General features: G+C 46.3%; 1 protein-coding gene and 2 pseudogenes across 4 annotated transcripts in view; 2 read left to right on the top strand and 1 right to left on the bottom strand.

Moving 5' to 3' along the window:
* LOC144695267 (uncharacterized) overlaps positions 1-16,422 on the bottom strand; it is a 556,511-nt gene that overhangs the window by 73,636 nt on the left and 466,453 nt on the right. Inside the window, exon 1 of one of the 3 annotated variants that reach the window (XM_078566179.1) lies at positions 302-364. The exons of the other annotated variants lie outside the window; for them this stretch is intronic. The gene's annotated coding sequence lies outside the window, so the exon portion shown is untranslated. Of the gene's footprint in view, positions 1-301; positions 365-16,422 lie in introns of those variants that run through there. 3 annotated transcript variants of the gene reach the window in all.
* Positions 8,344-16,422, top strand: part of LOC144695167 (uncharacterized) — a 78,035-nt pseudogene continuing 69,956 nt past the window's right edge. Inside the window, exon 1 of the transcript XR_013579895.1 lies at positions 8,344-8,379. The product of XR_013579895.1 is annotated as an uncharacterized LOC144695167 (transcript). The remainder of the gene's footprint in view (positions 8,380-16,422) is intronic.
* LOC144695168 (uncharacterized) lies at positions 10,142-16,001 on the top strand (annotated as a pseudogene).

Genomic DNA, 16,422 nt, shown 5'->3' with positions numbered 1-16,422 from the left:
TTTTCCCCAGTGTAAACGCATGTGAATGGCTTTTCCCCAGTGTGAACGCGGAGGTGTGTCAGCAGGGCATATGATTCTGCAAAGCCCTTGTTGCACACCTCACACTTGAACGGCTTCTCCCCAGTGTGGATCCGTCGGTGTTTCACAAGCGTCGATGACCATGCGAACGCTTGATTGCACATGTCACACCTGAATGTTTTCTCTTCCATGTAGCTGCCCATGTTACAGGTGGTTCAACAGATGCACCGTGTTTGTTAGCAGGTCTTATGAGTGGAGTCCTCACGCTTGAACAGCCTCTCACCTGTAGGAATGAGTCAGTGGTTCATGAGGCTCGATGAATGATTGAAGATCTCACCACACTTGGAGCCCACTCACACTTCTTCCCAGCCTCACCCTGACCGATCGCCCACAGCTAAACCAGCAGAAAGGTTGGTTCTGATGGAACATTCCACACCATTGATCAGTTTCAGATCTGATGGTGATGTGCAGTTGTTCGTTGGGTGATGGTCAAGATCTATCTGAGGTGTCTATCCTCTCTGTATTCTCTGGTGTAGTACGGTGCAATCCTTCTGTAAAATAGGAAAAGGAAATATGATTTCCTCCAACTCCCTCTCCTCCTTTGCTGAAGGGGCTGACTCCTCAGTTAGAGCTGTTCCACAGTGAGGGCCAGTCTGCTATTCCCCTTTATTGTGATATGTGCCTGCATGCATTGTAAGGTAAAGGTGCTCGGCAGAGCAAGGGTTAATGTGTGACTGGAGAATAGCATACCCCATGATGTGATGTGATGTATGGAGTCACATGCTATAACCTCGCAGAACATTCTAGAAGCAGCACTTTGTAAGTAAGCAACCTACCTGAAACAGTCCATGTCCAAATTCAGCAAGACCTGGACAAGATCCAAGCTTGGGCTAACAAGCGGCAAGTAACATTTGTGCCACACAAGTGCCAGGCAATGACCATCTCCAACAAGAGAGAATCTAACCATCGCCCCTTGATATTCAATGACATTACCATCACTGAATTCCCCACTATCAACATTCTGGGGGTTGGTATCGACCAGAAACTGAACTGGACCAGCCATATAAATACTGTGGCTATGACATCAGGTCAGAGGCTAGGAATCTAGCGGCAAGTAACTCACCTCCTAAACTCCCCAAAGCCTGTCCACCTTCTACAAGGCACAAGTCAGGAGTGTGATGGAATACTCCCCACTTGCCTGAACAAGTGCAGCTCCAACAACACTCAAAAAGCCTGACACCATCCAGGACAAAGCAGCCGGCTTGATTGGCACCCCTTCCGCAAACATTCACTCCCTCCACCACCGACACACAATAGCAGCATTGTGTACTATCTACAAAATGCACTGCTGGAATGTACCAAACCTCTTTAGACAGCACCTCCCAAACCCATGACCACTACCATCTAGAAGGTCAAGGACAGCAGATAAATGGGAATGCCACTACCTGGAAGATCCCCTCCAAGTCACTCACCATCCTGACTTGGAAATATGTCACCGTTCTTCACTGTTGTTGGGTCAAAATCCTGGAAATCCCCCCCCTAACAGCAGTGTGTGTGTGTACCTACACCACATGGACTGCAGCGGTTCAACAAGACAGCTCACACGACTTTCTCAAGGGCAACTAAGGGTGAGCAATAAATGCTAGCCTAGGCAGTGACGCCTATATCCAGTAAATGGAAAAAAATAGTTACAGCTCCACGCACGATAGCTACCTGGAAACTGTAAATAGTTAAAGACTACCAATGACGGGTCCATGTGTTTTTTCTTCTGCTGTGGGATGATCGCTCAGTGATGAGATCCTGCAGAGTTGTATGTTTAAACATGAACCCTTTATTGGTAGTCTTTAACTATTTACAGTTCCCAGTTTCCTATCTTGCATGGAGCTGTTACTGCCTTGTAGGTATGCTCCTTACTTACAGAGTGCTGCTTCTAGAGTGTTCTGTGAGAGTATACCATGTGACTTCATACATCATACTGTGGGCAGTGCTACTCTCCAGTCCCATGTTAACCCCTACTCTGCTGAGCACCTTTACATTACGATGCATGCAAACACATAATCACAACACCCTGTGTGGGGATCAGGTGCAAGTCCTTTCTTTTTCCTCATTTGACTGTCACACACTCTCTGTTTTCAGCAGGGACATTAGATAGTGACAGAGCAGACAACGTGGCTACTTTCTTTCCTCCACCCAGACCCCCATCTTCCCAGTGAGGACAATGGAAAAGACAGTCAGGTGGAGTGTAAAACGGGCTATCAATTCACTATTAACTCGAGTCGTGCTGGTGAAGATTAGTTTTACTCTTAGAGTGTTTAATATAAAAACAAATGTTAATTCAATTGAGATTTTGAAATTTCTCCCTTGTTTACTAAAATTATTTGAAGAAAAAACACTGGACAGGAAGTGCTAGAAGCTAAGGAAAATATTGCTTCAGTGTAGCTGATTGAAGGGTTCTGGTTTATCCTGGGAAATTAGATACACTGCACTCGCTCAGGCTGCACATCCCAAATTCAGCAATCAGCCACAGCACTGGGCAAAACTATCAAATCCAAGCCCAGGCTTTTGGGAAAGGCCGAGGCCTTCAGGTAAAATCTTTAAAGAAGGCATTAAAAGAGATTTCAATAAATGTGTCTCCAGGTATGGCAGCCGAATTGCTATGGTGTTGGATGAACAACCCAGTGTTTGAGAGCTCAAATTGAACCATGGAAAGTTACATACATAGAATTACAGTGCAGAAACAGGCCATTCGGCCCAATTGGTCCATGCTGGTGTTTATGGTTCACATGAACGTCCTCTCACCCTTCATCTCACTCTATCAGCATATCCTTCTGTTCCTTTCTCCCTCATTTGCCTATCTAGTTTCCCCTTAAAGGCATCTATGCTATTCACCTCAACCACTCCATGTTGTGAAACTAAATTTTAAAATTTGCAGAATAGAATCAAAATAAAACATGAGAACTTTTATATTGTCCTGAAAACCCAAATATTGTCCTTCAGGGAAGGGAACCTGCTACAATTGCTTGGTCTGGTCTACATGTGACTCCAGTCCCACACAACATGGTTGACTCTGAACTGCCCTCTGAAGTGGCCAAGCAAACAATGATAAACAATCACTAAAAAGTCCAATAATAAGAGGAAAATCAGATCGATCTGGACAATCCTGGCATTGTGTCAGAATAAGATTAAGGTGATCTCAGCCCAGTGAAATCTGTAAAGTCTCTCTCACCAAGGTCTGAGGACAATACCCAAGTGAGGAGAGCTGCCCCACAGACTGGTCAAGTAGCAGTGATACTCACTGAATCGTATCAATCTGGAAACATCCCAGACTCCTCCGTCACCATCCCTGGGTATGTCCCATCCCACTGGCAGGTGGGGAAATCTCAATATTGACCCCATGGAGTCTCATGGCTTCAGGTCAAACATATTCAAGGAAAACTACAACTCCCCTCCCAACTGATGAATGAGTACTTCACCATGTTAATCATTACAAGGGAAGTAGACTAAGGACAGATCCCAAAACTAGGTATCCATGAGGTGCAGTGAGCCATCAGCAGCAGCAGGATTGTATTCCACCACAATCTCACAGCCCAGCACAGCCCTCATTCCATAATTATCATCAAGCCAATAGATAGACATGTCAGCATTGCGCATACTATAGAATCCAAGTTTGAACCTAGTGAACATACAGAGGGCTACAGGCAGACTAAACACCAAGCAGGTAACAAACAGAGCCAAACAGCACCACAAGCAACAGATCAGAACAAAGCTCTGTCGTCCTGCCACATCTTGCTGAGAATTATGGGCAACCTGTCCAGTAACAGGAGAAGATGGCTCTGTGAACATCTCCATTCTCAGCCATGTTGGAGACCAGTTCATGAGTGCAGGGCACAATGTTAAAGTGTATTCAGCTAAAAACAGTGAGTAGATGATCAAACCCGGCCCCCTCCTGAGGTGCTGGGAGAACTCCACTCCAGATCACGCAAATCCTCCCCACTGTGTTATTAATGCAAAGATTGTAAGATTGTTATATTTTAAACTGCCTTTGTAATTTAAGGGAAAACAGAATATGTTGGAAATGGGGGCTGGTAGGAGGTTGTAAAACTGCTCGGCAACAGGTCAGCTGGTTTGATTACCATGGGGGTTGGATGGGATTTGCTGACCAAGATGCAAAGTGATCACACCTGAAAACAAAGGCAGAAGCAGCTGGGCTGACTGGACAGACTTTTTGTCTCTGAGATTCTGGACAGAGGGAGAGAGACTGAGTTAGGTCTCACAGAGAGACCAAGGATTGCAATCAGCATGGTCAAAGAGGAGAGGGTGTCTGTTCTGTGGGCTAGCAGACAGAATGCAGGAAGGATCACAATCTCTGGTTGAAGATAGGCAGGCCATGGCAATCAAGACTCCGGAAGATTCTTCCTGGTGTAGCTGGGAAAGAAAGCACTGGAGAGGGCCTCAGGAACTTCTCTGGAGACTCAGTGAAGCACCTTTTGATGGTCACTCAAAGTTACGATTCAGTGAAATTGAAGTGAACTCATTTCTGAGGGAAGCTGAGGGTGAAGTTGGACTGGTTCCCGTAAAACTGTGAATCTGCATATAGCGGTGGGGGGGGGGGCGGAGAGCCATGATGAAAGGATACTGCTGATGGAGGTGACACCCAGCCCCTTTCTTGCCCGAGGCCTGAACATGGTTCACTTTTGGACATCCCCCACCCGCCCCTGAACTCCTCCCCCCAGCTGGGCGGGAAAAGGCCCTTAAGTGGTCAATAATTGGCCACTTAAAGGCCACAACTGGGAGAAGGGCAAGCAGGTTGGCCTAGGCTTTGCCCATCCAAGAGTAAAATTGTGGAGAGGTCAGGGTGGGCAGCAGCCAAGTGGGAAGGTCATCGAAGAAATCTTACAGTGACCCCCCCCCCCCCCCCGCCTACAAACCCAGCGGTGGGGGGAGGTAAAATTCTGCCCTGTGAATTCAAATATCTTTTAAAAGTTATCAGTCTCGACAGGGACTGTAACAGTACCTCAATAAACACAACAAGACAGATTATCTGGTGATTATCACATTGCTGTTTGTGGGAGCTTGCTGTGCACTCATTGGCTGCCGCGTTTCGTAAATTACAAGTGACCACACTTCAAAAGTACTTAATTGGCTGTCAAGAGCTTTGGGACATCTGGTGGTCATGAAAGGCTCTATATAAATGCAAGCCTTTCTTTTCTCCCTTTTGAAGGAGGTTACAAAGGGAGGTGGGGGGAGGGAGTTCTTGGAGGGATTTGAAAAGGCAGGAAACATCCCGATCCCCACACACAGACAGAACTGACCATTCACAGTCCACAGGATAATAACCAGCTCCCAACACACACACACAGAACTCAACAATAGGAAATCAGTAAGAATCCTCAGACACTCTGCACCTCCCAGATAATTACACCTCACCTTCTCATATTCAGTAATGAGCCATCAACAAAAGTCAGCCTGTAAATCAGAAGGGAAATGCTTCCAATAAACACACTCAATATCCAACACACAGCTCCAGGCAAACAGTTCAGCACAAAGCACCGAGTAAACAGCTCTCTCAGCTGGATGTTCTCACACAGCATAAGGGGCATTTCCACAGCTGATTCCCCGCAGGATAGTCAGGCTGCCTGAAGATTAGTGTGGATATTACGTGATGTAATTATTATAAATTGTGTTCGTTCACTCACCACGTCCTGAGTTGGTTTTGAGTCCCTACAGGAAGTGAAGCAGCTGTGGAACAGGAAGAGGAGGGAATGGGCAGAGTGGGTGGGGCTCTCTGACAGGAAACGGAGGTGATTTTGAGCAGCAGATCAGGTGGGGATTTAAACTTGTCATTGTCCCATCTGAATAAAACCTCACTTATTGCAGCTGCTGTCTCAGTTCCCCTGGTAAATGTTTGACAGAGATTTCTAGTGTGAGAATAACATTCTTCACCCTCGGAGGCTTTCAAACTGACAACATCAGTGTGGGATGTGTAGCCTCGGATGTCATTGACAACAGAAGAGAAAGACCCACAGCATCCAAGGCAGCGATGACGTGCAGTGATGGGATCAGCACATGCGCTGGGGAGAGGGACACAGGAGAGAGGCATACAGGAGAAAGGGGCATGGGAAGGAGGAACAGAGAATAGAGATTGGGAGAGGAGATTGAGATAGTGGTTGGAGAGTGACTCTGGGAATCAGAGAGTGCCTCTCTGGTTTAGAATTGACTCTGTGCTCCGAGTGTCACACTGTGACCTGGGAGAGTGACTCTGTGCTCAGTGTGTAACCTGTGCTTAGGGAGTGATTGTAACTTGGAGATTGACTCCAGGATTACCAACATTGGGAAAATAAGGCACTTGTAGACCGCAGGACTCGTGGAGGGGCCTTGGGGTGGATCGGGGGAGTGGGGCGCTGCTGGAATGATAAATGGAAGAGCCATTCAAAATCCAAACTAGTCTGATGAAAGGTCATTTCGAGCTGAAATGTTAACTCTGTTTCTCTCCACAGATGCTGCCTGACCTGCTGAGTATTTCCAGCATTTTTCATTTGATTCGAGTTTTTAAAACACAGAAACAGATCATTCAGCCCATCTGCTTTCTACCAGTGCTTATGCTCCACATGAACTTTCTCCCTCATTTTATTTCACTCTATCAGCAGATCCTTCTATTCCCTTCTCCCTCATGTGCTTACCTGACTTCCCATCAAATTAATCAAAACTATTTACCTCAACCATTCCCTGTGGGAACAAGTTCCACATTGTAATCATTCTCATGAAGAATTCCTCATTGGATTTATTATTAACCATCTTATATTTATGGCCCCTAGTTTTGGACTCCCCCACACAAGTGGGAACATCTTCTCTCCATTTACCCCCAAATTCTTAATCTTATAATTCATCATTTTAAAGATTTCTGTGATGTCACCCCTCAGCCTTCTTTTTTCTACGGATAAGAGTGTCAATCTATTCAGTCTTTCCTCGTAGTTACAATCTCCCAATTCTCACCATCATCACTATAAATGTTTTTTCACCTTCTCCAGTTCCTTTATGTCCTTTTTCAATCTGGAGATCAGAACTGTGCACAGAAGTGTGACCTAACCAAGGTTCTGGACAAGTTCAACATAACTTCTCTGATTTTCAATTTTATTCCTCAAAAAAATTGCCCCCTGTGATATTGTTTGAGTTTTTAAAAAAATAGCCTTGTTGACCTGCTGCTTTTATTCGGTCATAACTTCTGAGCTCCAGTGTGTCATATTGGGGGAAACACCCCAAAGATGAGCTGGGGAACGGGAACCCACCCCCACTATTTCTCATCCACACGCTGCCCCTGTGTAAAGCCATCTGATGACCTGATGTCAGATTCACAGAGGGTCTCTTACAATCTGTCCCATTTTACCTGGAGTCAGAAAGAAATGCCCCTCACCACCAGACAAAACAGAAATCTAGTAGTAAAGGAATGGCAAGCAGACAGCTTCAAGAGGGAGAGAAATGATTTGAGGACCGGGCCATGGAGCGGAGCACCTTAGATCTACAATCTTAACTGGGGCAGGGGCTAAATGGAGGACAGGCCCTTCAGCACCAGTAAGGGAGATGGATTCAAAACTGGGACAGTCAAACCTTTATACTTTTACTCCACAGTCTGCAGAAAACAGTCTCTCACCAGTCACAGAAAACCAATGTAGAATGTAGTCCCATGTTATCCATTTAACCAAGTTGATGGGTGTCTGGGGTGGGGGGTCAAAGGGGTTAAACGGCTGAGATCCTGGTTCCTGCCGTCCGGGGGCGGGATTTACAGGTGCGCACCTCCAATTCCAATTCCGCCCACGTGACAGCCACTCGGGTTCGAACTCCCGAACGTTGGGCTCCAAACGCCCCTGCGCGCGTCAGAACTGCAACTCCCATCAGGCACAGCGGCCTGCGTGTGTCCCAGACTGAATGTTGCCCACTCCTCACTGCGCAGGCGCCAGGGCCGCCGGGGTAAAGCCGTTCCGAGCGGGTGAGAGGCTGTCCTCACAGTGCCTGGGCAGAACTGGTAGCTTTGAATGAGAAAAGTCCCGCCTCCTCCTTTGTGATTTTTCTCACCTGAGTGATTGACATATTAATTGTGAATGAGATTTCAACGTATTTCTGTCCCAAATATAAAAGCAAAATACCACGGATGCTGGAAATATGAAATAAAAACAGGAAATGCTGTAAAATCTCCGCAGGTCGAACAGCACCTATGGATCTGTTTCATCCTTGTTTTTATTTCTGTTGCTGATTGGTTGTGAGAGACGTCAATCAGAGAGCCCCACCCACTCTGCCCATTCCCTCCTCTTCCTCTTTCACAACTGCTTCACTTCCTGTAGGGACTGAAAACCAAGTCAGGAGATGGTGAGTGAAGGAGCAGAATTTATAATAATTACATCCCATAATATCCACACTAATCTTCAGGTTTGAATGGTCCTGTCTGAGATCATTTTGGGATCTGTCCTTAATGTACTTCCCTGGTGATGATTAACGTGGTGAAACACTCACTCATCAGTTGGGAGGGGAGAGGTAGTTTTCCTTGAACTTCTTTGACCTGAAGCCGTGAGACTCCATGGAGTCAATATTGAGACTTCCCCATCTGCCAGTGGGATGGGATATACCCAGGGATGGTGACGGAGGAGTCTGGGATGTTTCCAGATTGATACGATTCAGTGAATATCACTGCTACTTGACCAATCTGTGGGGCAGCTCTCCTCACTTGGGTACTTGTCCTTAGACCTTGGTGAGAGAGACTTTACAGATTTCACTGGGCTGAGATCACCTTAATCTTATTCTGACACAATGCCAGGATTGTCCAGATCTATCTGATTTTCCTCTTATTATTGGACTTTGTAGAGATTGTTTATCATTGTTTGCTTGGCCACTTCGGAGGGCAGTTCAGAGTCAACCATGTTGTGTGGGACTGGAGTCACATATAGACCAGACCAGGCAGTTGGAGCAAGTTCCTTTCCCTGAAGGACAATGTTAGATGTTTTAGGTTTTCAATTTTTTAAAAATTCTGTTCTGCAAATTTAAATTTTTAAAATTCAGTTTAACAACATGGAATCGCTGAGGTGAATGTCATAGATGTCTTTAAGGGGAAACTAGATAAACATATGAGGGAGAAAGGAACAGCAGGAAATGCTGATAGGGTGGGATGAAGAGGGGAGAAAGGAGGCTCATGTGAAGCATAAATACCAGCATGGACCAATGTGGGCCGAATGGCCTGTTTTTGCATTGTAATTCTATGTATGTAACTTTCCGTGGTTGGATTTGAACACACAACCTCTGGATTGTTAATCCAACACCATAACAATTCGGCTGCTGTACCTGGAGACACATTTATTGAAATGTCTTTTAATACCTTCTTTAAAGATTTTACCTGAAGGCCTCGGCCTTTCCCAAAGGCCTGGGCTTGGATTTGATAGGTTTTCCCAGTGCTGTGGCTGATAGCTGAATTTGGGATGTGCAGTCGGAGCGAGTGCAGTGTATCTAATTTCCCAGGATAAACCAGAACCCTTCAATCAGCTACACTGAAGCAATATTTTCCTTTGCTTGTAGCACTTCCTGTCCAGTCTGTTTTCTTCAAATAATTTTGGAAAACAGAGGGAAAAATTTCAGAATCTGCATTGAATTAATTTACGTCCTGAGTGTTTTTCATATTAAACACATACTCTAAGGGTAAACTGGTCTTTGCCAGCACGACATAAGCTCAGAGTGAATTGACAGCCCATTTTACACTCTGCCCGACTGTCTTTTCCATTGTCCTCATGGTGCCTGGGAAGTTGGGGGTCTGGGCGGAGGAAAGAAAGTAGCCAAGTTGTCTGCTTCTGGTCCCTATCCAGTGTCCCTGCTGGAAATGGAGGTTGTGTGACAGTCAAGTGAGGAAAAAGAAAGGACTTGCATCTGACCCCCACACGGGGAAGAGCAGACTGACACTCACTGTGGAACAGTCTCTAACTGAGGAGTCAGCCCCTTCAGCAAGGGAGGAGAAGGAGTTGGTGGAAATCATGTTTCATTTTCATGTTTTACAGAAGGATTGCACCGTACTACACCAGAGAATACAGAGAGGATAGACACCGCAGATAGATCCTGACCATCACCCAAGGAACAACTGTACAATTAGATGGATGCGAAATCATTCACGAATGAGGAGTGCGACACCTGCACACAATCATTGATGCTCTTGAATCACCAACGTGTGCATGCAGGTGAAAAGCTCTTCATGTGTGAGGTGTGCGACAAATCATTCTCCGCATGCACCAAAGCATTCAAGTTGGAGGGAAGCCATTCCCTTGCAAGATGTGTGACAAATTATTTTCGCAGCTAATGAGCCTCCATGCACACCAATGCATTCGCACAGGCAAGAAACCATTCTTCTGCGAGTTATGTAACAAATCATTCTCCATGTCATCGCAATTCCTCATGCACCATAATATTCACACCAGGGAGAAACCATTCACGTGTGAATTTTGCAACAAATCATTCTCCTAGCTAACGAACCTCCGTGCACACCAAAGCATTCACACGGGAGAAACCCTATCGGTGTGTGTTCTGTAATAAAGCCTTCACACGTTTGTCGGACCTCCTGAAACATAAGTGAACCCACACGGGAGACAAACTCTTCCAGTGTGACAAGTGCCAGGATTGTTTCACCTACTCCTCCTCTCTCACCATACACCAATTTCTTCACATGGACTTGGAGCCGGGTCACCTGCTTCCATTACACTGAGAGTTGTCTGTGTTGTTTACCCTCCAGTGCTCATACAGGGGAGCTGTCGTTCCACAGCACTGTCTGTCTCAGCAGCGTCTGTCTCAAACCTCTCCCAGTGTCAGAACAATCGTTTCAAGAAGGTCAATTTAACCTTTGACCAAATCACCAAAAGAAGACATCAATATGCATAGAAACTTCTGCTATGCACAGATGTCACTGTGTCTCTGGGAGGATTCCCTCCGTCCCAGGAAGCTGACGATTCAGGAGAATGTGTCAGAATTTTCCCTGTTCTGGACAAGAGGGAAATACCTCAATAGTTTACACAGCGTGATTTATCTCCCTTCTGGAGATACTTTACAGCCAATGAAGCTTGTTTTAAAGTCTCTTTCTTTTTTAGGAAGCATGGCAGCCACTTTGCACACAGCAAACTCCCACAAACAGCAACTTGATAATCACTGGATGATCCGTTTTTGTGACATTGATTGCAGGATGCATATTGACCAGGACGTCAGGGATAATTCCCCTGCTCTTCTGCGATCGAGTGCCATGACATCTTTTATATTCACCTGAGAGTGTAGAGGGAATCTTGGTTTAATGCATCTGGAGATGGTACCTCTGACAGTGCAGCACTCCCGCAGTAATGCATTAGTATAACAGACGGAGTGCTCAAGACTCTGGTGTGAGACTTAAATCCACAATCTTCTGACTCAGAGACGAGAGTGCTAACTAAGTCATGGGTGATGATACCTGATCATATTTCTGATGTATTAGATTCAGTTACAGTATCACAGAATCTTTATGGTGCAAAAGGAGGCCATTCAGCCCATTAAATCTGCAGTAGTTCTCTGAAAGAGCATTCTACCTAGTCCCACGTTGCTGCCTTATCCCTGTAACCTTGCACATTCTTTCTTTTCAGGGAGCCATCCAATTCCCTTTTGAATACCTTAATCGAACCTGCCTCCACCACCCTTTCAAAGTTTGTTCCAAACTCCAACCACCCTCTGGGTGAAAAAAAGTTTCCTCACATCACTTTCAGACTTTTGCCAATTATTTTGAATCTGTGCCCTCTAGTTCTTGATGCTCTGTTGAGTGAGAACAGTTTCTCACTATTTACCCTGTCCATACCCCTCAGGATTTTGAATACCTCTATCAAGTCTCGTCTCAGTCTTCTTTTCTCCAAGGGAAAGAGTCCCAACCTCTCCACTCTATCCTCACAGCTACAGTTCCTTTTCCCTGGAATCATTCTTGTGTCTAAGGGGTTAAGTCCCAAGGCGGTATACAGAATACTTTTCCCCCTGTAAGTGATGAGCCACCTTCTTGAACCGTAGGTACACACACACAGCACCGTTAGGAAGGGAGTTCCAGAATTTTGACCCAGCAACAGTGAAGGAACGGTGATATATTTCCAAGTCAGGATGCTGAGTGGCTTGGAGGGAAACTTCCAGGTTGTTGTGTTCCCATGTGTCTGCTGTCCTTGTCCTTCTTGGTGGTAGAGTTTGTGGATTTGGATGGTGCTATCTAAAGAGCCTTGGTAAGTTGCTGCAGTGCATCTTGTAGATGGTACACACTGCTGCCACTGTGCATTGGTGGTGGAGGGAGTGAATGTTTGTGGATGGGGTGCCAATCAAGCATCCTGGATGGTGTCCAGCTTCTTCAGTGTTGTCGGAGCTGCACTGATCTAGGCAAATGGAGAGTATTCCATCATATTCCTGACTTGTGCTTTGTAGATGGTGGACAGGCTTTGGGGAGTCAGGAGGTGAGTTAGTCACCATAGGATTCCCAGCCTCTGACCTGCTCTTGTAGCCATGGTATTTATATGGCTAGTCTAGTTCAGTTTCTGGTCAATGGTAACATCCAGGATGTTGATAGTGGGAGATTCAGCGATGTTAATGTCATTGACTGACAAGGGGAGATGGTTAGATTCTCTCTTGTTGGAGATGGTCATTGCCTAGACCTTGTGTGGCATGCAAATGTTACTTCCCACTTATCAGTCCAAGACTGAATGTTGTCCAGGTCTTGCTGCGTATGGACACAGACTGCTTCAGTATCTGAGCAGTCGCGAATGGTGTTGAACATTATGCAATCATCAGCAAACATCCCCACTTCTGACCTTATGATGGAAGGAAGGTCATTGATGAAGCAGCTGAAGATGGTTGGGCCTTGGACACTACCCTGAGGAACTCTTGCAGTAATGACCTGGACTGAGATGATTGACCTCCAACAACCACCTTCTTTTGTGCTAGATATAACTCCAACCAGTGGAGAGTTTTCCCCCTGATTCTCATTGACTCTGTTTAGCTATGGCTCCTTGATGCCACTCTCGGTCAAATGCTGCCTCGCTGTCAAGGGCAGTCACTCTCACCTCTGGAGTTCAGCTCTTTTGTCTATATTTGAACCAAGGCTATAATGAGGTCAGGAGCTGAGTGGCCCTGGCAGAACCCAAACTGGGCATCAGCGAACAGATTATTGCTGAGTAAGTGCCACTTGATAGCACTGTCAACAACACTTCTCAACACTTTGCTGATGACGAGAGTAGACTGATGGGGCGGTAATTGGCTGGGTTGGATTTGTCCTGCTTTTTGTGTGCAGGACATAACTGGGCAATTTTCCACATTGCTGGGTAGAAGCCAGTGCTATACTGGAACAGCGTGACTAGGGAAGTCTTCAGTACTATTGCCTGAACATTGTCAAGGCCCATAGCCTTTGCAGTATCCAGTGCCTTCAGCCATTTCTTGATATCACGTGGAGTGAATTGAATTGGCTGAAGACTGGGATCTGTGATGCTGGGGATCTCTGGAGGAGGCCGAGGTGGAGAGGAGACTACACTTCTGGCTGAATATTGTTGCAAATGCCTTATCTTTTGCACTAATGTGCTGGGCTCCCCCATTATCAAGGATGGGGATATTTGTGGAGCATCCTCCTCCGGTTAGTTGTATAATTGTCAACCCCATTCATGACTGGATGTGGCAGCACTGCCAAACATAGATCTGATCCGTTGATTGTGGGATTGCTTAGCTCAGTCTATCGCAAGCCGCTTCTGCTGTTTGGCATGCAAGTAGTCCTGTGTTGTAGCTTCACCAGGTTGACACCTCAATTTTAGGTATGCCTGGTGCTGCTCCTGGCATGCCCGCCTGCTCTCTTCATTGCATCTAGTAAGATTCTCCTTAAAGCCTACTTCTTTAAGCAACCTTTCATCATCTGTACTTGGGACATGTTAAAGGTGCTATATAAGTGCAAGTTGTTGTGGTCTATCGTTGTGTAAAAAGTCAGAAAGTGACCAGGTGTTCAGTAGGAGCTGCGTTCATGGTTCACTATCCACTGAAGCAGTCTCCCAGTGAGGGGGCAGATCCTTCAAAGGAGTTGAAAGTATTTGTGGATTTTTTTTGTTGTTTTACAGAAGAATCGTACTGAATTAAACAAGTGGATAGAGATTCCAGATAGATCCTGTTCATCACCCAAGGAGATCCCAGTGTCAGCCAAGGGAAAACTTCCCAGGAAAACCATCTCCAGTGATTGAATCAAATTCCTGCTCACGGATAAACAGTCAGAAAGAAACTGACCAGTGTCCAGCGTCCAATCAAAACCAACATTTCCATAGGTTGGACTGTGAGATATCAGTCAGTGCAACAGGCTGGAGGGCGTGTAACAGGGGTGGAGGGCGTGTAACGGGGGTGGAGGGCGTGTAACGGGGGTGGAGGGCATGTAACGGGGGTGGAGGGCGCATAATGGGGTGGAGGGTGCATAACAGGCCGGAGGGCATGTAACGGGAGTGGAGGGCGTGTAAGAGGAGATATTGAAGCATAGTCATTGACACACCTGAAACACTGGAAAATCTGCTGGGATGGAAGGTCATTCAGGGTGAGGACAGAGAGTGAGGGGAGCTCTGAGAGTGAGGACAGCTCCAAGAGTGAGGGGAGAGGGTGAGGAGACCCCTGAATGAGCAGAGCTCCAAGCGTGAGGAGAAAGAAAGTGAGCAGAGATCTGAGTGTGAAGTTGGCTTTGAGTGTTCATTACACCTTGTGAAACATTTTCAAATCCTGACAAGTGAGTGACGCGTGATGAGGGATTTATCTGGTTGTAGGAGCTCCTCATTCACAGATAGGTAAGAGTGTAGACAGCCTTAGTAAAGCCATCGTGCCTCCTGCATCACAAGGGCAGCAACATGGAAGAGAAACTAATTGAATGTGGATAATTTGACAGTCTCTGTCCAGTCACCAGACCCTGTGAAACCACAACCCACCCACACAGAGAGGCCGATCAGGTGTGAAGTGTGTGAGAAGACTTTCGTACGGTCATCGTACCTCCTGAAACACCAACTCATCCACACAGGGGAGAAACTGTTCAAATACAAGGTGTGTGATAAAACTTTCTCTCAGTCATCATCCCTTGTGGACCATCAGAGAACCCATACAGGAGAGAGACCCTTCATGTGTGATGTTTGTAACAAAGCTTTCTTAAAGTTGTCCAATCTCTTTCAACATCAGCACATTCACACAGGGGAGAAACTGTTCAAATGCAAGGTGTGTGATAAAACTTTCTCCCCTGTGGGTTCTCTGATGGTCCATGAGGGACAATGACTGAGAGAGAGACCCTTCCTGTGTGACATTTACAACAAAGCTTTCTTAAAGTTGTCCAATCTCTTTCGACATCAGCGTATTCACACAGGGGAGAAACCCTTCAGGAGTGAGGTGTGTGACAAAGCCTTCAAACACCCATCAACTCTTCTCCAACATCAACGTATTCACCCCGGCGAGAAGCTACTGAGGTGTGAGTTTTGCGACAATCGTTTGTGACTTCCTCAAGCTTGCAGGTCCACAAGCGTGCACACACAGGGGAGAGGCCCTTCAGATGTGAGGTGTGTGACAAATCTTTCACTCAGTCGTTGACACTCCTGCAGCATCAGCGCATTCAGCGAGGGGAGAGGAAGTTCAGCCGACAGATTTGTGACAAAGCCTTCACACATTCCTCAACCCTCCTGCAACACACAGGGGAGAAACCCTTCAAATGTGAGGCGTGTAACAAAGCTTTCGTAAAGTCATCCACACTCCTCATCCACCAGCGAGCACACACGGGGGAGAAACCTTTCTGGTATGAGCTGTGTGCTAAAAGTTTCACACACTCATCCACCCTCCAGATCTACCAGAGGATCCACACAGGAGAGAAACCCTTCAGATGTGAGGTGTGTGATAAAAGCTTTTGCACGTTCCTCGAACCTCCTGGATCACCAGAGGAGCCACTTGGGGGAGAAAACTCCCAGTGGGAGGCTTTGTAACAAAGCCTTCACGCAGTCATCAGACTTCATGGAACATCAGTGAACCCACACAGGGGAGAGAGAGCATTCAGCTGTGAGTTCTGCAACAAAGCTTTCAAACAGTTGCCTGGCCTCCTGAAACATCAACGGACCCACACGGGAGACAAACCCAGTGTGACGTGTGTCAGGATTGTTTCACCTACTCCTCTTTAGAGCTTCACCAGTGTCTCCAGATAGGATAGAAACCATTTCAGAGTGAGATAGAGCAGAGCAGTTTCACCATGTCCTCCTCCCTCCCACTATGATCACTGCAAGAACTGCTTCACTGACAGAGTCACATCGGCTTGGAGCAAACTCAGTGGATGTCAGCTCCATCTGTGTTAGGTTGTCAAATATTTCTCAATTTCGAACTAGACCAGAGCGCTGGGATTTTCAAATCGAG

Source organism: Cetorhinus maximus, chromosome 21 (assembly GCF_964194155.1).
Source record: "Cetorhinus maximus chromosome 21, sCetMax3.hap1.1, whole genome shotgun sequence".
Classification (NCBI taxonomy): domain Eukaryota; kingdom Metazoa; phylum Chordata; class Chondrichthyes; order Lamniformes; family Cetorhinidae; genus Cetorhinus; species Cetorhinus maximus.
Note: the sequence above shows the minus strand (reverse complement) of the source record. Positions and strands in the feature narration are given on the sequence as shown.